Source organism: Lynx rufus, unplaced genomic scaffold (assembly GCF_022079265.1).
Source record: "Lynx rufus isolate CCGP_SWC_20201006 ecotype Redwood Valley unplaced genomic scaffold, mLynRuf1.p SCAF_21, whole genome shotgun sequence".
In the NCBI taxonomy this organism is placed as follows: Eukaryota; Metazoa; Chordata; class Mammalia; order Carnivora; family Felidae; genus Lynx; species Lynx rufus.
In genome coordinates this window covers 13,723,818-13,747,092 of record NW_025814836.1, presented here as the reverse complement: position 1 = coordinate 13,747,092, position 23,275 = coordinate 13,723,818, and positions in this window count along the sequence as shown.

Below are 23,275 nucleotides of genomic sequence, written 5' to 3'. Positions count from 1 at the left end.
GACGGAGGTATTGACCAGCAAGCCAATGAATACAACCACTTGAGGTTGGTCCATTTCCAAAGCCACTTGTGTTGTTCCTCTATAGTCTTTTAATATTTGTTTTCATTTCATTCATGAGGGTCTCAAGAGTAAAGGTGGGGGGGGAAGTGTTCCAACTGGCATGACAGAAATAGGAAAGAAGGAAAAACAGAAGAGAACAAAACAAATCTACCTTGGTCTAAAATGGTTTATGGTTTTGTACTTCTCCAGATGTTAATTATGGTTCCGATTCTATAGTCTAATTCCCGGTCACTCATCAATAAGCCAGTTTGTACTACCCCAAACGTTTTCTGGGCTTGTGTTGTCTGAATAAACTCATCCCTGTCCTCTTTAATACGAACCCGATCTGAGTCTCTAGAAAGTCATTTTTTTTATAGCAAAAAGATCTCACTAATGTTTTTCGTACTGACCTGGATGTGCATTTTTAGATTTGTCAGGTTGTAAAACTGATGTCTGAGAGAGAGTCTTCTGTTACATATAAAATGTGTTTGCATTTCCTCCCAGTTACGCGAGCTACTTCCTGGTTATATAAGACTTTTTGAGAAAGTTTATTACTATCTCCCGAAAAGTGATTTTAATGTTAGATCATTTCCAAACATACTACAAAATGAGCTACCCAGGAATATCCCAGGAAAATTCACTTTGATATCTTTCTTGCTATAAATCACAAGGTTTTACCAGTCTTTATTTGGGGACTGACTTTCTCGTTCGCAATATTTCTACATTGAATTGCTTGCCACGTCAATGATAAACCTGCAACATAATGTAAATTTCCATTGCTTTCAGAAATGTTTGAATGTCTGGCTGTTACATTGCCACCATATTTGAAATACGTTATTGTAAACTTTCAAGTGACATTGAGCCTGGGAGGGTCTCATCCACACTTACAGCACCTACTTCCAGTAACCAGTAACATTTTTTAAGGGTACACTTATTCGATAACAATAATGCCTGATACTGACCAAGTGCCTTATAATTTTTGAATCTCTTTCAGACAGATCCCCTCACATGCATACTTCTATGAGACAAATGAGGCAAATAATTTAATTGTCACCCCAGAGTTGGAAGGGAGGACACTGAGGCTCAGAGAGGTTAAGTGACTTGCCCAAAGTCACAAGTCAGCAATCGCAAAGTTGAACCTTGTCCCCAGGCATTTAACTCCAAACTCTGACCTCCTTCTGGCTGGCCATGTTGCCTTTATACTAGCTGCACATTCACCATTGGGAGTAACCCTTCAGAATCTCAAAGCTTTTATGAAAAACAAATCTTGTGATCTTCATTTATATCTGGGCAAGATAGACAAATAAATGTAAAGATCCGTGCGTGCACACACACACACACACACACACCTTGATAAAAGCCTACAAGGAAAGGAGGGAAGGGATGGAATTCACACAGATTGTTACCTACCTACCTAAATGTAAGATAAAGAATCTACATTTGATTACTAACATATGCCTAGCCTAGGTAGGTACTAGCCACAAAATTGAAGAAATTATCTAGAGAACTCAACTTTGAGGGACAGGGGGAAGACCACTCTTTTCAAGAGACATGGGTTTGTATCCTAATTTTCCAGAGGCTTGGTTGAGCCTTCTTATCAGACTTATCTCCAGGACCTTTACACACACCACTGCCTCTGCCTCATCCTTACCTCCTGTCACATATTCCCATAGAACTAATTCAAATCTGACCATCAATCTAGAATTAGCTCAAAGATCATTCCTCCATGGAGATGGTCCCTGGCTTCTCTCTCCCTCTCTCCCTGTTCCACATACCTCTTAGATTTGATCCACAAATCTAAGGAGCCTCCTTCGTCCCCATCCATAATGACCTTTTCCATCCTGAAGCCAGTGAAGACAGGATTTGGATCTAGAATCCAGCTACCGACTCTTCCAAGGGTGTGCTGGACCTGTCTGCTGAAATGTTCCCACTGTCAAGATCACCAACATATCAAAGTGCCATGCTCAGAGAGCCCTGAGATCAGCAAAGAAGCTCCGGGCCATTCTTTGCCAATGAATGGTCATGACATTGATGAGGAATGGCCACTCCTTTGTTGGAGTGGCCTTGAAATGACCAGATAAAACACACAAAACAGAATCCACTGGAATAGGCCAAACCGGAGACCAAATCGCCTCAGCCATGATTTCCTACAAAAAGATATTCCTGCCTGAACATGAGATCAAGACCTCAGAAGTGAACCCAAAACAAATGATCCCCAAACAGAGTTGATAAATATGTCCAAATCCCAGATGGGACATTCCTTAAACTTAAGGGAGAAAGGAGGGGCCGTATCATTATGTCATTCATTCATCTATCCCTCCATTCAATAAATCATTCAACAAATACTTATTGAACGTTGAGGAGATAATCACAACAGTAGACATCATCCTTGCCCTCACGGAACTCACAGTATAATAGGGGAGACAGGTATGTAATTGCATCATCGAATATAAGATTATATATGTAATGCATGCAAGAGGCATCAGTACAGATAAAATGGGACTCTTGGTGGGAACTTCATAGAGACAGATGCTTCAGTATAGAAAGTCTTACAATACAAGCCTGAAGAATGAGGTTACAGATGAAGGTACGAGGGGGAAGCACTGGCAAACGCCCAGGAGTGGAACACAGCTTAGCAAGTTAAAGGGCCATTAAACAGTCCAGCGAGAATGGATCCCTGGGATCTGGAGACAAAGTGGAATGTGACCAGCCCCGGGGACACAGGAAGGTTGGGCCAGACCATGCAGGGCCTTTCAGGCCACAGTAAGAATTTTGGATGCCACCTGGAGTCCAGCGCAAGTCAACTGAGGGGTTCTGAGCAGGAAACGCCCAGAATCACATTTGTAATAGGCTAGCTGAGGATAGTACGGTGACAGTCTGGATGAGGAACCTCGATGTTTAAAGCGTACGATGGTCTTCTTTTCCTGGCACGGTCTACTATCCCTGCTCTAGGGAACCACATCCCCCTTACCACTAGAAAACAGACCTCTCTCCACCCCCTGTTCTGTGTGAGCCCAGCTCCGGGCCTTCCCAGCGTCGAGCAGGGAAGACCTGGCATATCAGGCATGACATCAAAGAGCATCTGAGTCAGTTCCAAGAAACAATGACCGCTCTTTTGGTAGCAAGCCCTCCGTTCACAGGCGACAGCCAGAGCTAGGAGATGCTATATAGGCTCTGAATGAAGCAGGCTGTCCAAAGATCCTGTAAGCGGTCATTCTCAACATCTTGAAAAGCGGGCTGTGGTCACAGGCCATGCTCCTGAGTCACTTCCCCGCACCCTTTGACCAGGTCAGGACCTACTCACTTTGAGCCCCCCCGCCCTGTGGGAGAACCTCTGCTGCCATCACTTGTTAAGGGTCTTGTCTTCTCCACTCGACAGTAAGAGCCACAGAACGGGAGGGACGCCTCTTAATCCCTTTATGGCTAATGTACCTGTTAGCGCTCAGTAATGGGGGGCTGTTTCATTTGCTCCGTGGTGTACAACTCTCCGCGTTGATTCTTCTTCTGTCTCCTTCCGGGAGTTCCTTGAGAGCAGAGTCAATGCCGCCACCTTTGTGTCTCCAGTTGGTACTTGCTATAGGATTGATTATTTTCTTAGTCACCTAATACACGGATAAAGGGTCCTCGTTAAGACAACCGATCCTACCTCCCCTTTAGTCAGCCACAGGCTATGCAAAACCACATCATCTGAGGATATTTTATACCATCAATACTTACCAGTGAGAGATGTTCCTTAACAGTGATGGTCAATGCATTTCTCCAGATTAATATAGACCCTAAAAGAGAATGCATAAAAAAAAAAACTGTTTAAGTCCAAATAAGGTCTATAGCTGCGATAACACCGCTGAATCAATTTCCTAATGTCGACAAGGTACTATGGTTGTATGAGATGCTATCCTAGGGGGAAATTGGGTAAAGAGGACAGAGGATCTCTCTGAATTATTTTTACAACTTCCTGTGAGTCCTAAAACTTTTCAAATAAAATAGGATAACTTTTTTAAAAACACATTTGTGTTTTTTGTTCTTACAGTCGTACGCCTTCATATTTTTATTTATATATATATATATTTTAGTTTCATATGTATTCGTAGAACAGCAAAGAACCATCGTAAGGATTAAATGATGCTACCCTGCACGACACTCGCATAGAGGAAAGGCAATGCCCTGATTCTGGGCATTGTTCTCCTGGTCTGATCAGGCTGGCATGTCAAATATGCTGGAAGGAGAGGGAGGTACATTACTTTTGTCTGATTCAAGCTCATCCTCAAAATGATGTTTTCATAAACAAAGCGCCGACGGCTATGATCTTATCTTCTCTTTTCCTTTTATCCTAATCCAGGTCAATAACAGGTATTTCTGCTGTCTTCTGCAGATTCCAGGTTTTGGAAGAGAGAGAGCTATGATAAGCTACAGGGAAGTGTGAGTGAAAAACTCACAAGAAGCCAGTGTGCCTTTAAAGGTCTTTCTACCTTAGCATGTCTTTAAAAAAAAAATTAAGGCTAATTTTATGTACTTTTTAAAAAATATTTATTTACTTTGAGAGAGAGAGAGAGATACCGTGCAAGCGGGGGAGGGCAGAGAGAGGGAAACAGAGAATCCCAAGCAGGTTCCACATCATCGGCACGAGCCTGACACAGGAGTCAAACTCACAAACTGTGAGATCATGACCTGAGCCAAAATCAAGAGACAGCCGTTTAACCAACGTAGCCACTCGGGTGCCCCAGTTTTCCTTTTTTTACTTTTTATTTTTAAGAGAGAGCTGGAGAGCGAGTGGGGGAGGGGCAGAGAGAGAGGGAGACAGAATTCTAAGCAGGCTTTGCATTGTCAGCACAGAGCCCGACGTTGGGCTCGAACTCACAAGCCGAGAGACCGTGACCTGAGCCGAAATCAAGAGTCAGATGCTTAACCGTTAAAGTCCCATTTTAGAAAGAGATGCTTCAAACAAATAAGGCTGGTGTTTGTGCTCCGACCCTGTTCCTGGAGTTTTTATTTATTTAAAAAAAAATTTTTTTAACGTTTATTTATTTTTGAGACAGAGAGAGACAAAGCATGAACGGGGGAGGGTCAGAGAGAGAGGGAGACACAGAATTCGAAGCAGGCTCCAGGCTCCGAGCCATCAGCACAGAGCCCGACGCGGGGCTCGAACTCACGGACCGCGAGATCGTGACCTGGCTGAAGTCGGACGCTTAACCGACTGCGCCACCCAGGCGCCCCATGGAGTTTTTAAATCACACGTTCAAGAACCCGCGGTGGGTTACTCGGATAACAATGTGGGTCATTGGATCAAAACTCTTCTGAAGCGTAGTAGGCAGTTTTTCTACAATTAAGAGATCCGAGAACCACCCACGGGAAGTTCCTATGCACGGAGATCGAGGTAAAAGTTCAGTTTGGCTTCAACCTGGAAATTTAAAAAGGACTCCCTTGGCGTAAGAAGCTGCCATTTATAATACCGTTCGGTTTATAAGCTTCCCGTAGTCCATACCGCGAGAATTACCCCCTCGTTTTGTGACCACGTGCTTAAATTAAGTTCAGCTCGAGGTGTGATACCATAGCCGCATCTTAGTGACCCACAGGCTTGCGCAGAAAAGATTCAGCAGGATACGGTATGCCGGTTGCTAAAAAAGCTCATCAGAGAAGGCCATCCATCTTTACTTCTTCAGGATAATATCCAGAAGCTGTAAAGACAGAGTTTCCCTTAATAAAAAAAAAAAAAAGGAGAAAAAATGCAGAACTGTTTTTATCATTTGCCTTATTGATGCGGGAACCAAAGAAAACACACACACGCACGCACGCACGCACACACACACAATCACCTGTGGCTCCGCCAGAACTGAGCGATTTCTTCCGCACAACCTTTTCAGGAGCAAGAACAAAGCTTTCCTCCAAAGAAAATCCACTTTAAAATACCCACAAGATTCTGCAGCTCTTTAATGCTTGCCATGGGCCAAATCGTCCAATTAGAATCAGTCACTTTAAGTGCTAAAGTCATATAATGCTAATAGATCACTTTATAATGTGAGCAGTTTTTAAAAGTCGTATTTAATTTTCCATTATTACTGTACTGAATGCTAGCTGCGTCCGTCCATTCAGTCATAGATTCTTAAGTCCAGAGAGGGAGGGGACAGGATGCCGCTGGCCGAGGCATTCCTCGATTCTGGCTTTAATTCTCAGAGAATTAAGAACTCCAAACAGGCCCGATTTCAACCCTCTTCCTAAATGTGTTTGTTGTTATTTCTGAACCAAAGGATGGGGGCTCCTTTTGGTTTCGTAATTATTTTATTTCCAAACATACACATCGGGGCAAAAGCCTCACTGATGTGTGTGTGTGTGTGTGCGTGTGTGTGAGCGTGTGCACACACGTGTGTGGTTTTCTTTAAGAAAATGAAATGAAGCATAAAATAGCCCCTTAACGGTAACCTAAGGAATAAAACAAAATCATTTACAACACACGGGATTGTTGCAGGATATGTCAAGATTAGATGGTTTAAGGGCACTATCCCGAATGTGGAAGCAATTATAATGAAATTCACGACTCATTAGCAAACATTCCATATTGTGTTTCTCATTTCTGGGTCAATGTTACCGGGAAATATAGACTTAAGATTGAGATGTTTCATTGACTTCGCCGCTAGATTATATAGTTGGACCATGCAGTGACACAAAGCAAGGACTCCACGATGAAGTTCCTCGTTTCTCAGACGCTGGCAACTTGGTCCTCGAGCCAAGTATGAACAAACTAACCTCGAAAGCATATTGGGAAGAATTAAGTTGGTGATAGAAGGGTTGACTAGCGTGAGACAAATACGAACCGGCGGATGGTTGGGGGGGGGGTCGATTTCGCATGCACACTGCTTGGTATGCAAAGTGCCTGGTGAACTCAAGTACCCAATACTGTACGTAATGGGAACCAGATGTCTAACAGAGAGAGAAAAATATTTTATAGCAATAAATGTGACATTGGCTCTTAAAAGGTTTGCCGCTTTTAAACAACTTCCCCGTCTTACTTTCCCTCATGTTTCCAAAGGGCTTCAAGTGGATTGTGTAAAGAGATGATTTTCCTATTTGAAAAAAGAAAAAGAAAAAAAAAAGTGTTTCACCTGCCGCGGACTTCTCAAATAAATGCATATGTAAGGAGAAATGATCTGAAAGCGATAATTTGGGAACGCATTCGTTCACGAAAGCACTGTGCTCGGCGAGGCAAAAAGGAAATTGAGGCAACTAAAGCAAAACTCCCCCTGCCCCTTGCGAACTTAAACTCTACAGGATGCCGCAAGGTGCGCAAAGCTGCCATGAGGTCGTGGCACAAGGGAGCCCGGGGAAAGAGACACAGAGCGTTTTGAGAATTCACAGGAGGAAGAGGAAACGCCTGTGCTGGCAAATTCCACGGAGGAGGGTCTAACTCCAGGTATCCCCCATCCACCCCCTTCTCTGCACCGCACGGACGCTGCTCGGTGCGGCCCTCCCGCTCTCCTGCCGGCCACGGCAGCGGACAGACACGAAGCCCCCCTGCTCCGTCTGCCGGCCTCTCCTACCCACTCCCAAAGCAAGCCTGCCTTGGCTGCCGGGGTAGTGGTTCTGAAGCACGGATGCCATCTGGGAGTCAAGCGGCGAGCTCTGTAGTCAGGCCTGAGGTCCCCTTCCTGCTCTGCCAACTGACTGGTTGTGACCTTGGGGAAGTCACTTAAGCAACCTCCTTCTATCCGTCTTTCCTCATCTGTAAGGCGAGGGGAATAAAAGCACACGTCTCCTGGGCTCGGTGTCAGGACGTAATGAGGTTCTGCACATATCCTACTCTGCAAGGTGCCACCATTGAGGTCAGTAGGCACTCTTTGTAGCTATTCTTTGATCAGTCACCAGCTCCAGTTTTTATAGCAAAAAAAAATCCAAATTCCTTACTTTGGCATGCCTCCCCAACTCTTTTCTCTCGGTCCCTTCCTTCGAATATCCAACTCCTCTCCCGTCCCATCTGTTTGTCATCACCCAAGCAGGCCTCTGTGCCCAAGCCCCAGCACCTTTGCACATGCTATTCTGCTCGCCATGGGTGGTCCACCCTCCGCCTGAGCAACTTCTTGCTTACCCTGCAGCCCTCCTTTCTAGCACAGCTCTCTGGGGAAGCATAAAGGCCCCTTAACTAGGCCTGTGGTCATAAGCCCGTGGCTCATCCAGATAGCAAACGTGGTGGGGACAGTGCTAAAAAAGAGAACCCAAGCCCTGGCTAACGGATCAGACACTCCTCACTGCTGCCGGGGTACAGTGAGGGCTCGGTATTACCAATACATCCATTTATTTGTTTGTTTGTTTCCAAAGGGAGACAGAAATCTCCAGTTGTTAACTGTTGGCAACTAAAAATGTTTTAAGTGCTGTAGCTTTGGACCAACCAACACCCTCTGGAGACCATCAGGCTAACCGTGCAGACCTTGGCTCAGGAATTTCCTTACGCGGAACCTCCTCCTTTCTGGCAAATTTAACTTGGACCTAGAATTGTGTGTACATCTGCTTGTCCAACAGACAGTGCTCCTTGAAGACAAGGAGGCTGTTGGGTTTTCTGTGTCTCTCCAGTGCTCAGCACAGTGGATGGCTCAAAGAAGCATCTCACGGGATCTCATGTGGATATTTCCTGAGCCAGGAAGCCAAGGAAGGGTCTACAGGTGGATCATTCCCAGCAGGTCAAGGGATCGAGGGGTTCTTATTTCCAATATTCTTATTTCTAGAGAGGAAAGACTGCCTAGATATCATTCAGCCTTGGTCAGTATCTGACTTCCTTAGAACGATCTAGAACTCTTCCTCAAAGCTCCAAAGCCCACTCCGTAGTTAGCAGGAGTCAGCTCTGAGAATATAAACTGATCCTTTAAGCCTAGTTTATACACAAACTTAATCTGCACCTGGCATGTGAGCGCATAACTGAACGAGTGAGTGAAATGTACTCGGAAGAGTCTCAATTTAAGTGTCCGATGTAAAAATCAACAAGTAAGTAAATAAATAAAAGAAATGTCAGATGTGACCCGCTTTTCATTTTGTTGGGAGCTGAGCGTACAACAAATCCTGGACCCAGAAAGAGACACACTGTCTCTGAAACTGTGGACAAGAAAAACATGGGAAAGCCTGGGGTGTAGACAACTTAGATGATTCAGCAAAAGCAGTGACAGTTCTGAACTCTTCAATGTCCATCATCTGTGGTCTGAAGATGCAACTTCCAGCACTTTTCTCAAGAAAATCATACATGGGGCGCCTGGGTGGCTCAGTCGGTTAAGCGGCCGACTTCGGCTCAGGTCACAATCTCGCGGTTCGCGAGTTCGAGCCCTGCGTCGGGCTCTGTGCTGACAGCTCGGAGCCTGGAGCCCGCTTCAGATTCTGTGTCTCCCTCTCTCTCTGCCTCTCTCCTGCTCGCTCCCTGTCTCTGTCTCAAGAATAAATAAACATTTTTTTTTAATTTTTAATAAGTAAATAAATGAAAGAAAATCACGCGTAAATATTTGGGGATCTTCATTACAGCTTTGATCATAGTGCTGAAAAACAGGGGGGTCGTTTCATGAGTAATTACAGACAATTTAGGATTTTGATCATTCGTGCAACTATCCGCAAAATCTACTGAAGGCTTACTTGTGTGGCAGATTGTGTCCTGGGGATGTTTGAGACATTACATCACTTGACCATATTGTTATATCCATGTTACGGATGTGGACTCTGAGACACAGAGTGTTTAAGTAATTTGCCCAAATCACATACCAAACTAAGTGGCAAAGCAGGCATTTTGGACTTAGGGCTACCTAACGCCAGAGTTTGAGTAGGATGGTCCACTTTCCCCATAAATATTCTCACATCCACAGCTGTCCCAAACTTATAATCTGGAAGAATGGATAACGACCCCCCCCCCAACAAAAAGCTTATGAACCATGATTAAGTGACAAGAGCAGGTGGCCAGGGAGTGTCCCCTCTCTCAACTATTGTTAGGCGGAAATATCAGAATCCCACAGATACAGCTCCCCCACTGAAGAAGGATGTGAGATACGAATAAAAGACCAGGGCACAAAATTCCCCGCGGGAATGAGTGGCAGGATCCAAGCAAAGCCTGTCAGCAACTGTCTTCTCTACTTGTCTCTTGCAAACCACCTTCTCCAATAAAGCTTTAGGCTTCAAAGTGAAAATTCCAATTCCCACCTTGATGTGCTGTTATGGCTCCAGAACCTAATATCATCCGGTTTCATCCCAAGGCGAGAGCAGATGGCCACAGAGGTTCAATTAGCTGGGGCCCAAGACTGTAGATTTGTAACAGTTGAGTCTACAAGCCGGGGGCGCCTGGGGCGGGGGGCGGGGGGGCTCAGTGGGTTAAGCGTCTGACTTCACCTCAGGGCACGATCTCATGGTTCATGGGTCCGAGCCCCGCGTCGGACTCTGCACTGACAGTGCAGAGCCTGCTTGGGATTCTCTCTTCCCCTCGCTTACTGCCCCTCCCCTGCTCAAAATGAACAAACTTAAATATTTTGTAACGAATAAATACACATTTAAAAAAAGAGAAAACAGTTGAGTCTATAAAACAGCAAACCGCCTGAAGGAAGGCACTGCCCACTACGTAGATGGTCGTGATTCTATTTTGTTGCAAATAAAGATGCTCAGTATGGAGGGGTCAACAATGTTGATGGCTACGACGTTTGTTTTCTTATGGTTTTTTTTGCGGGTTCTAAGTTTTCCACAGCAGGTATGTATCGCTTTTATACGAAGAGGAGGAAAGGATCCCAGTCTGCATGAGGATTAAAAGTGAATGTCTATAGTGGATAATATTTGGAGACCAGAGACCAAGACGAGGGGGGAAACATGTCTTTAGGGGTGATGGGATATAAGACACTCTTACCAGACAAAGGTGGGCAGCTGAGCAACATATCCCGCCTGAAAGTCCGCGGGTGTGGACGAGGCCTCACCGCGAAGATGTCAAAACTGTATCTGACGGAGATGCTGGGCGTTGGGCACACCAGGGGCCATGGCCCTGCGACACGCCAGACAGATGGCACCTAAGATAAGACAAGTCAGACAGAGAAGAAAGGCATGAGCTACATGGACGGAAGACACGGCGTTAGAAGGCAACAGACAATGGCCCCAAGGAGGGAGCCCTCAATGAAAATACAGATTTGCAAGCGGTCAGGTGAGTGGGACGGAGAAGGGCAGGGAGAGCTACTGGTCTGACAAGGGCAGCGGAGAAGCCAAACTCGAGGGAGAGGAAGGGGGTGGTTCGTCTTTTCCACGCACAGAAAGTATCAGGTGAGGACCAAGGGAGAGAAAGTGATGGAGACAGCTTTCGGATCACAGAAGAATAACGTGGTTGAAAGCAAGGATGGTTGGTTGGAATGCAGGTGAGGCAGGGGGAGAGAAAACAGGTCACAAGATAAGAAGGTATCAAGACAGACACGAGGGCTTGGATAAAGCGAGCCGGAACACCCACTCCAGAGTTAGGGGATGTTAGCCGCGGCCATCTGATTCGCCCGCAAAGCCCTCCAGAAGATAAGAGGCCAGTGCCCCCCCCCCAGTGCCACAGGCCTCTCCACATGCAAGAGCTGACCTTGTACCCCACTTGGTGCATATCCTTCTACCGCCCCATCCTTCTGGAGCCTGGATATTTCATTCGTTTGCGAGGATCACTGGCTTGACTTTCAGAGCTCCAGCTAGACAAGAAGGTTTGAAGGTCGAGAACAGGGGACGTCGTGACTGGACATCTTGGCGGTTTTCAGCCACGGCCACAGCTTCTGGAACACTCCTCAGATCCAGAGGAAGCGTCTGCGTGCCTTCTCCTTGAATCTGAGCTGAGCTTCCTCACTCGTGGACCCACAAAGTATTGCCTGGGCCGGGCCAGAGAGGAGGGTTCAGCTTGCACCTTGCTCCCTTGGGTTACTCGCCTTGGAGCCCCGAGTAGACCAGGAGAGAAGCACAGGGACGAGATGTGGTGAGAAGTGAGCAGGACCCAGCCGAGGCTGCGGCGAGGGCCAGCGTCCGTCCTCGCGTGCCGGTGGGGAAGCCTTACGGGCGACCCCAGCCTGGGCCACCAGCGGACCTCATCGTATCTCCCGATACGTTTTCTCTCTGTCTCACCCTCCACGATTTTGCGTTCCTTAGTCAGGTTCTTCTTGTCTTCCAGTCTCTTCCTTACCCTGTTTTCCATCTCTCTCTCTCTCTCTCTCTCTCTCTCTCTGTCTCTCTTCAAATCCAGAATTCTCCCCTTTTTTTTTTAAATTTTTTTTGAATGTTTCTTTATTTTTGAGAGAGAGAGAGAGAGACAGAGCACAAGCAGGGGAGGGGGAGAGAGAGAGGGAGACACAGAATCCGAAGCAGGCTCCAGGCTCTGAGCTGTCAGCACAGAGCTCAACGCGGGGCTTGAACTCACGGGCCGTGAGATCATGACTTGATCCGAAGCCGGACGTTCAACCGACAGCCACCCAGGCGCCCCAAATCCCCTTTTTTTTTTAATGGCCAGGGGACTTGTGGAAGAGAGCACCACATTCTCTTATACCTATAGAAGGCTTCTGTTTTCTCTTTTTTGGCATACATAAGCTCAGATCCTTTAAAAAATAACCGTTCCCATTTTTGTTGTCCTTTGCTGATACTATCCCTCCTTCCTGAAGGATCTCTGGGCCTCAGGCATACTTTTTGGGTTGTAAAAACTATGAACAAGGGGTGCCTGGGGGGCTCAGTCAGTTGAGCCTCTGACTCTTTTTTTTAAGTTTATTTTTATTTATTTCGATAGAGATATAGGAAGCAAGCAGGGGAGGGGCAGAGAGAGAGGCAGACAGAATCCCAAGTAGGCACGGGGCTGTCAGCACAGAGACTGATGCGGGCCTCGAACTCACACCCTGTGCAGATCATGACCTGAGCCAAAATCTCGAGTCAGACGCCTAACCGACTGAGCCACCCAGGTGCCCCCTGGGGGCTTCTAACTCTCGATCTCGGCTCAGGTCATGATCCTCACAGTCGTGAGCTTGAACCCTGAGTGGGGCACCCAGCTCCGCACGGAGCCCGCTTGGGATTCTCCCTCTCTCTCTCTCTCTTTCTCTCCCCCTCCTCCCACTCATGCTCGCTCTCTCTTTCAAAAAACAAAACAAAAACAAACATCAACGACCACAACTGTGAACGACATACTCTCCCCGTGATGATATTGTCTAGCCTCTTCTGGAAAGCACCGTTGTTCGGGCCACCCTCCGATCTTCCGGTCGCTGTCCCGCCCACCTGCTGTGGGGGAGTCCTGACTCGCTTTCCCCAGCTGGGACAGGGGTGTGCAGGCTGCAGCTGATCAGGAGCTTGAGTGGGAAGACAGCGGGCGGGGCGGGGGGTCAGGGTCGCTGTGAGGACGCCCCAAGTGCAGCTCCAAATGAGACCTCCTAGGAGGGGTGCAGAGACCGCCCAGTCACCTTGCTCAGAGAGGGGGTGACGCCCAGAATGGTCACCGAGCGGCTGGTTGAGCAATGGAGGCTGAGGGATGGGGCAAACACCGGACCGGGACACGTCCCCGCTCACTGAGTGGAAGGGAGCGTCTCCCACCGACGCTGCCCCCAAGGGTCGCCTGAGCCACCACCTCGAAATGCCACCTAGGTGGGTGCACGTGGACAGATTCAGGCGCTTGCACAGATGCCCAGAACTCTGGAGGGGCACAGCACCCCCCGGCAATGGCAGGCACGTGGCTCAGAGGACCGCGTGCGGGCCTGGCCGAGCGCACCCCTGGCAGGAAAAGTAATACCATCTCAGGTCAAGGAGAAAGCCCCGCAGCCCAAAATAGCCGCCCTTCCCAGTTGCCACACGGTCTAAAATTATACCATTGAAGATTTATTCCTTTGCACACCTCGCTTCCATGGGGGCCCGGCCTGGAGCCGGGGTGGGGGAGAACCCATAAAATGTCTTCACGTTAAGGTGTAAAAGGCCCGGCTGTTCCACAGAGTTCTGTAGGGCCGGGAACGGAGGGAGGTGTTGAAAGGAGAGGAAGAAGGCAAAGGACGCGTGGGTGAGGGAAACCAAAAGGGCACTTCTCCCATTTCAGGGTTTCTCCCGGAAGGAGCCTGGCAGACCGCTACCTCGTAAACCCGAGGCCCGCGCACTTTGCCAGTAAATTTGAACCGTGCGTACAAACAATGCTAACAACTGATTCCTTGAAAATGCCTTTCTAATACATTATCGTGCAAAGCCGCACGGGCCTCTCCTTCGAATTGCCTACATGGGAAAAAACTAAAAGTGAATTAAGGGGCAATTAGAAAGAAGAAACGCTGTATGCCTATCATATTCTGGAACACGGAAGGAAGCTACAAGCAGGCAATCGGGTCATTTTAATCAAAGTCTCCGTTTTCTGTGGGGGAAGGATTGCCTCAGAAATTCAGGCAAAGCCCCTGTCTTTCTAGAAGTGTGGTTAATCTGACCCCGGGAGACCCAGCAGTAAACAAAATAAAACCAAGCAATCGCTGTTGGAAGTACACCTCCAGTCCCCTGTGTCAGCCGGCAAAAGTGCCATCCGATTCCATGTTTCAAGTCCTTAAGAAATAGACAACATTTCAGGGGTGCCTGGGTGGCTGGCTCGGTCGGTTAGGTGGCCACCTGTTGATTTCGGCTCAGGTCACGATCTCCCAACTGTGAGATCAAGACCCACGTCGGGCTCTCCACTGACGGCTGGGAATCTGCTTGGGATTTTCTGTCTCTCTCTCTGCCCCTCCCCTCCTCGTGCTCGCTCTCTCTCAAAATACATAAATAAACTTAAAAAGAAAAGAAAAAGACAGTGTTTCGGAAAAGTAACCACCGCCCCCCCAACCCCTGTGCCGCCCTCACCTAAGTCACTTAGCGGAAAGCTAAGTGCCACGGGGGCCACTGATGAGTTTTAGGCAGAGGCAGGGACAAAAACAGGGAACCGAGAAAACAAGGAAGGAGACGGGAAAGAGAGAAGAAAGGGCGTGCAGGGCTGAGGAGGAGAGACCAGGTGACTTCCCCAAGGTCATCCAAGGGAGGTGGCTGGGGACACGGCAAAGTGCTTCACACCCACTGGTGTCTAACTAAGTTCCCTGGGTTTTTTTCTACTCCGACGGTCTTTGGAGTTACAGAATGTCGGGATTCAAGAAGTGTAACTCCTGGGTCTGGGGGAACTTCCTGGACGATTTCTATAACTAAGGCTTCCCTTCTCCACCTCCATCCATTCACTCACCCAACGAATAAGGATGGGATTCTTACCTCCTGCCAGGCAGTGTCTGGGAGCGTGGGTTCACCTTCATGGAGATTTCACACAGATGCTTCCTTGAGGGCCAGCTCAACCGGCCCCTTTTCAGTGAGTTACTCCCTGACGGTGCAATCTCATGGGGCCCCTTCCATCCTCTGCCAACCACTCTTCTCTAATTTTCCCGTAGTACTTACGACGACTGGAGACCCTGTCGTTCATCTTTGTTCACTATGTCGCTGCTCATCTTCTCTAGGAAATTGGGTCCTTCCAACAAGGACCCTGTCTCATTCAACGCTGTCTCTCCAATACTTACAATGATTCCTGCACGCAGTAGGTACTCAAAAAAAAAAAAAAAAGCTGTCCAATAAGTGGAATGAGTACCAAGGAGAGCTTTTTTCCGGTGCCTACTATGTGCCAAAGCCATATGAGACTATTCAATCAATCATCTCGTTTAATCAAGATCGGATACACCAAAACTGAAAATACCTGACGAAGACAGAGTTCTAATGATGGCGAAGCGCCTGGAAAAATTAAAGCAGAACTTGAAACGCCTGGACCCCGGGCCCCTTCATGCAAGAACAAGGCCATCCTGTGACGTTAAAACGTAACAAATTTAAAATGAAAAAAAAAGGAAATACTTCTTAAAACAGCGTATAATCTACCTGTGGAATTCACTGCCGCAGGGTATTATTGAGGCAAATAGTCTAGCAAGATTCAAGAAAGGATTAGACATTTATATGAATAGGAATAATATTGGCAGTTACGCTAACTAGGTTAAAAAGTTACAAGGCATGGCCGTCCTGGGCTCCAGGGCATAACTGTTCACCAGCTGGGGTGAGGAAGGAATTTCCCCTCGCGACGGAGCATTGCATAATTGGCCAGATGCATGATGGCTCGGATTTTTGCCGTCTTCCGTAACATGGGCAGAGACGACTGCCCAGGGAAAGCTCCTGGAGAAGGCAGCCCAACGACTTCTTCCCATGGCGTTTCTGACTCCATACTGCACCATCCCGGATAAGAGGTAGGGAGGCCACAGAAAGTCCCTTGGGGGATTCACACCCGAAAGTGTTTCCACTTCCGAACAACAGAAACGGTGCAAAATAATTTTCTTCATCCTGATGATGAAAATATTTCATGGGCTGATATCGGGCCCCGGCTGTAATCTTCTTAGCGCCCGGAGGCTGTATGGGCATCTCTAAACCTCAGCCCATCAGAGTCCTGGGAGAATCTTCTACAAAGGCATCACCCACCCATTTGTCACATCCGTCTAACACTGTGCCTTACGCACACGCGCTTGGCAAAGGTGTGTCTAAAGGTAGTGCCTTTCTGCAGGTGCGCTAAGGAAAGCTATTCATAATGCCGTCCACTCGCATTCCAAAGCTTTTCTCGATTACACTGCCAGGCACAGACATGGATTCTTGGTGATGTGTGTCGCGCATTTTTTTTTCACCCTACCATGGAAAATCCAGAAGGCAGTCGTGAGCCTTGCGTCCAAATCCAAGCGTTCACGGCAACACAGTGCAACTAAATCCTTCATGAGACTCGAGTGACTTCACAAACCTTAGTGTCGCAGGTGTAGACGAGGCTCCGAAGAAACCGTAGGGGCGTCTGGAGCACCAGCGAAACAACACCCCCCCCCACGTCGGGGGCCAAAGAACATTCTGCAAGCCAAAACACAAGGGGACATTTTGATTTAAACCTTCAACCCCAGCCACGACCCTGAAAGCTTTCAAAAGTAAACAGATATATAACAAAACGTGGCACAGATGGACACGTACGTTTTTTTCCCCCCGGAATCAGACACCGCAGTTGCCACCAATATTGTCGAATGCATTCTCGCACAAAATAAGCTAAGAACCGCCGGTCTAGGGCCTGGTCCTCAAGAGAATTCTCAAGTCTCTTTGGACAAAGTCTTTCCCACCTAAATGCAAGATTTGCTTCCTTGTAAAATTTACTTCCTTAAATTGGCAGAATAATATTAATTGGATTCTCTCAGCGAAAGAGAGAATTAATTCCCATCCAGAGAAAAGACTTAAACAGTAACTGTTGCTTCAGATACCCACCTGGCATGTTATCGGCTGGTCGCAGATGAGCTATTTCAACTTTGGCGCGTTCTCTTGGTCTAACCTTTGCTATGTACTTTTCAGTGTGATTACCAGAAGAGCAAAGTTTGTCAGATTTGTGTGTGTTGATGCTGGCTTGTTTTGGGTTTGGAGTTTGGGGGCTTCTTTCCAGGGTCTGTTGCGGGGGCGGGGGGGTGGCTAATATTTGTTTTTTACTTAAAATTATCCACATAAAGGATGCGTGGGTGGCTCAGTCGATTAAGCGTCCCGACTTTTGATTTCAGCTCAGGTCATGATTTCACGGTTCGTGGGATCGAGCCCCACGTAGGGCTCTGTGCTGATGGTGGGGAGGCTGCTTGGGATTCTCTCTCTCCGCTCCTTATCCGCGTACACACGGGTGCACGCTCTCTCTTGTTCTCTCAAGATAAATCAATAAGCATTAAAAAATAAAATTATCCACACGTCATGAGGAATGATAAGAATGTAAACTCTGTCGTCAACCAGGATGGGGTTCAATTCTCACCCCAGCAGTCCGACCTCAGATAATCCAGTGAACCTTCCTCTTTATCTGTAAAATGGAGACCAAAAAAATCTGGCTGAATCTGGCGAGCACGCCCAAGGAGGCAGTGATTACAAAGGATCTGACACATCGCCTGTCATGTATTAAGGAGACAATAAATGTTATCCATTATGATGACTGAGCATATCTTGCCCACGTATCTGTAATCATCAGGAGTACACATCCTATCCCGATGTTATGACGTCATTTGCCAACCAACATCAAGAAAACATTTGATAGTTCCATGTCCCATATTCTTAGGTTTACATTAAGATTCTAAGTACTGTAAACAATAGTTTAAAGAACATCCTGGAGGGGCACCTGGTTGGCTCAGCCCGGTGGAGCATGTGACTCTGGGATCTCGGGCTTGTGAGTTCGAACCCCATGCGGGGTGTGGAAATTCCTTAAATGAATAAAAATTTTAAAAAATTAAAATTAAAAAAAAAGTAAAGAACACCTTTGAGCAGTTGTTGCTGTTGTTGGTACTGAGATGGATTCCCAGGAGTAAAATCATTTGCTCAAGGGTTACGAAAAATGTTTATGGTCTTCACACACTGCCAAATGGGTTTCCAAAAAGGGTTTTGACAATATACCCCAGCTATATTGGGCTCCCCCCCACTTTTTTTTTTAAATAACTCCAAGTGTGGGTCTATTTTTTTAATCTTTATTTTCGAGGGAGAGAGAGACAGAGTGTGAGTGGGGGAGGAACAGAGAGAGAGAGAGGGAGACACAGAATCCGAAGCAGGCTCCAGGCTCCGAGCTGTCAGCACAGAGCCTGACACGGGGTTTGAACTCACAAACTGTGAGATCATGACCTCAGCCAAAGTCGGACGCTCAACCAACTGAGCCACCCAGGTGCCCTCACTTTTGACCACTGCTCTGTGAACAATGGGAATCACCATTACCAGGAATAAAAAGGGGGGGGGGGGAATAAATAAATAACAGAAAGACCGTGTAAAAGTAAGCTTTTGTGTTTCCAGATCTAGAAAAAAATGCTGTGAATGGTACAAATTTCCATTCCCTCAACATCTGTCAGTTTCCTCCCAAGCCCTTTCTCCAAGTATCCTACTCAACCTCTCAGCAATGTCTCATCCGACGGGCACACACCTCCTCGTAGTTTTCCGGCTGAGCGAAGTCACGGCTTCCTGTTTTCTGCCAGATGTCCAGTGGTCCCGTGAAGGCCAGCGATTCGACTGCCCGCCCCTGGCATGAAGACAGCCCGCTCAGGAGCAATCCCAGAGGAAACAAGACCTGGTGAGGCCCATATAGAAATATTTTCTTTGCAAGGTGGAGTCACGAACAATGACACAGCCCACATCTGACCACAAAACGTGGAAGGTGTAACCCGAGGAGGCATATCGCCTGAGCTCTCAAGGCATAATCTGGAGGGACAGTTGGTCTGTGCAGCTTTGCAAGAGACCTAAATAATCCCTGGTTTTGTGGGAAGAAAACAAGAGAGAAAGAGAACCCTTTGGCCTTCGCTAGTGAGTTTAGCACACGTGAAAGGTGAGGGCTTGACAAGGTCGAAATGGAAATTTTCTAACGCAAGGCAACCAGAAAGAGGCTTCTCCTCACCCTTTCCACACCAACGTCCTGGTGACCCCCCTCTTCCTCTTGAAACCAGTCCTGAGGAGCCCCAAAACTTCATCTGAAGCCTGCGTGGGCATTTTTCTAATGAGGGGACATCTGACCCCCGCTCATCCCCATAAAACTCTCCGAGGAGAAATCTCTCCTGGGTTGCTATCTCTTATAAGGAGCGTTCAGCCGCTTCTCCTGGCTCCGTTACAATGGCGTAGGGCACACATCACAGCTGGACTCTTTCGACGCTTCTGGATGGCGCGTGGCACCCTTTGCTAAATTCCAGAACGTGGCGTTAGTTAAACAGGCTAGGGAAGACTAGTTACTCCAATGAGGGGGATCGTTGGCATGGCCTTTTTGCCTGGTTCCACGGATGCCTGCACTGCTGGGTATGAAACCCCCCTACAGGCAGGCCCCAGGGTTGGAGAAATAAAGACTCAGCCTCCTATCACTTACTACCCGTGTGACCCAACGCGAGCAGTGAATTAGTCTGAGCCTCTGCTGCCTCCACGTTAACGGGAAACAGTAACACCCGCCTTGCACAATTATTGTGGGGGAAGTCCCTGTTCCTGGTACACAGAGGTTGTTATGTCCACACACACACACACACACACACGCACGATGCATATGCAAATACAGGTGCGTGCACTTGAGTTTTTGAAAATCAATTACTCCTCTCCATTTTTATAGCTCACAAGGTGATTTTTGAAAAGTCAATCAAGAAAGGAAGGAAAGAAACAGATTTTCCTCTCCAACAAGGAAAAGCAATTAAACGTCAAATATGAACTGTTCCTGGGAGTAAATTTTTTTAATGGGTTAAAGGCCTGGCCATTACAGACCTCCACTATGTAATTTCTAAGAAAGGACCAGGTAATATTTTTAAAAATTAAGTGGAAGATAAAATGCTAGAACCAGCGCATCTATTCAGAAACCACTTTTTTATCCATTTTCAGGGGCTTCCCAATTGCATCATGCCTTTTAAGAGACCCAATCTGTTTAAGAGCACTTTATTTCAAACCTTCACTTGCGAGAAGCATTGATTTATGATAGGGCTGATTAAAGCAATGGTGTCTTAAGCAACAATGATTTCAATTATAGGACTTTTCACCAATGTGCATTATTCTGGTTTGCTCTCCACATGTCTATTCACTAAGGGAGGGAGTAGAGGTAGGTGTAATTTTGAAAAGTCCCTGGACAAATTTAATACCAGAAAGGAATGTAGAGACAGGTGGACTGATGTATCCTTTTTGATGATGTGAATGTATTGTATTTTAATATGCTCTGACAAACTTGGACAATTCCCTGATGGGCTCCTACCCGATATCATTAGGGTTATTTAGAGCTCCAATTCTGCTCTATTCCCACGGGGGTATATTCAAGTCGTAGGAATGTGCCCACTACAAAATCCCTCCAAGCACAGTACGTAAGAGTCTCCAGTCTCGGGCTGGAGAAAACCATTAAGCTCAAGGTTAGAGCTTTAACTCGTTCACATCTGACATCAATAGAACACATACCAGGGGCGCCTGGGTGGCTCAGTCGGGTAAGCGTCTAACTCTTGATTGCAGCCCAGGTCATGATCTCGAGGTTTCAGGCGTTAGAGCCCCGCGTAGGATTTTCTCTCTCCCCCTCTCTCTCTGCCCCTCTCTCTCAAAATAAATAAAGGAACTTTTAAAAAAAGGGGAAAAATATAACACATACCAAATATCCTCCCCTTATCTGAGTGTCTATCCCATGGACCTGCCTGGTAGGTAAGAAAGTGAAGTCATCCTAGAGTCAAATGGTTGAGTGGCAACAGGAAGGAGCCCGGTCTAATGGGGGCACCTGCTCTTGGGTCCCAGCTAATTGTCACCATATATAACTGTGGAACAAACAGTGCCACACCCTCAGAACTGTCAAAAGAATCCAGAAATCCATATTGTTGTTGTGAAGTTCAAGTTTTCCGATTTTTAAAATTTAGACAAACACTGGTTAATTGATCTAGTAACTGGGGGGGGGAGGGGGGGATATGGCATGACATCTTTTTGTTTAATTAACAAAGTATTTGGGGGCACCTGGGTGGCTCAGTCAGTTGAGAGGCTGACTTCGGCTCAGGTCATGATCTCACAGTTCATGAGTTCGAGCCCCGTGTCGGCTGGCTGCCCGCTTCGGATCCTCTGTTTCCCTGTTCTCTCTCTCTCTCTCTGTCTCTGAAAAATAAATTAAAAAAAATTTTTTAAGAAAATATTTTGATGCTGCTACTTCATAAACATTTAATAAAAATCTAATATCGTGCTAAGAACCATGTGCCAGGCATTGGGAAAGCAAAAATGAATACCCATTTTTCTCCCATCAAGTAACTAACAGTCTTGGGGCACGTGGGTGGCTCAGTTGGTTAAGCATCTGACTCGATCTGGGCTCAGGTCATGATCTCCATCTGTGAGTTCAAGCCCTGTGCTGACAGCTTGGGATTTTGTCTCTCCCTCCCTCTGCCGCTCCCCTGCTCACTCTCTCCCTTTCTCTCTCAAAATAAATTAAAAAACTTAAAAAAGAGAGAGAGAGCTGATAGCCTAGCACTTAGTATAAGAAGTATGAGGGATTTAGGGGCGCCTGGGTGGCGCAGTCGGTTAAGCGTCCGACTTCAGCCAGGTCACCATCTCGCGGTCCGTGAGTTCGAGCCCCGCGTCGGGCTCTGGGCTGATGGCTCAGAGCCTGGAGCCTGTTTCCGATTCTGTGTCTCCCTCTCTCTCTGCCCCTCCCCCGTTCATGCTCTGTCTCTCTCTGTCCCAAAAATAAATAAAAACGTTGAAAAAAAAATTAAAAAAAAATTAAAAAAAAAAAAAGAAGTATGAGGGATTTCATGTTCAAAAAATTTAGGAGAAATGCAACCTAACATTGGGATTCAATCTATTACTTTTTTTTATAGTAAGTTTCTCCTTTGCTATTCTTCAGGTCAGTTAGTTTGTCCTTTGGCTCAGCTTTGAAGCTCCATTTTAATTTGAGAGCTAGTCCCGTGAATACTAAAATTCAGGTAGGATATATTCCCTGCAAGGGAAAATTCGGATCACACCTTGACGGTGTTCTTCCCTCCGTCAAATCAACTTTACAGGTTTCTTAATTCTGTGCTATTAATTGGACTCTCGTGCAATTTCAATCTAGCTCTTAATCTCCACTATTCTGTGATGCTGTGGGCTTGATGAGAGCTGACCAGCAAAATGCTTTACGCATTAATCCCTCTGCAAAATCACCTTAATACATTTTTTAACTTCTTTTTTTTTTGGAATTATAGAAGTCCCACGAGACGCAAATGAAAGGGTTTGGGTCCAGCCGTTAGAATTTTCAGCTTAGCACTTGAAAAATGATGAGCCTAATTGCTTCACAGAAGAAAATCAGATCAAAGTTAAGATTCTTTCTTTTTAAACTTCATAATTATTTCTCAGACACCTCCTTGAAATGCCTTAAAAATACTTCCATTGAAATGTATATGGGCTTCATCCCTGTTCTTTTCAAATATGCTCAGTCGTGACTTGGCTGGGTCGCCTTCCACTGCCCCTCTTTGATGGAACTGCCTGAAAGGAAAGTTCTCAAACATCACCACCACTGGCTGGGTATAGAGACAGACAAAACAGGTGGTTCGCTGTGCTAACAACTAGGCATCGCACCGTTTTAAACACAGCATTTGATACATTCTGTAGCTCAGAAACAGGCAATTACAGGAGACCTCATTTCCTTCTTTGCATAAAATTTCAGCCAACGCTTAGCACACAGATCTCCTTTCTGTCCCGTCCTTCCCAGCCCAGCCCCGTAGCAAACCCGCGTCCTGCTTCCCAGGAGCATTAAATCACAGCTAATACACTTCAACTGCTCTGGGCACTAGCTGTTGGGGGA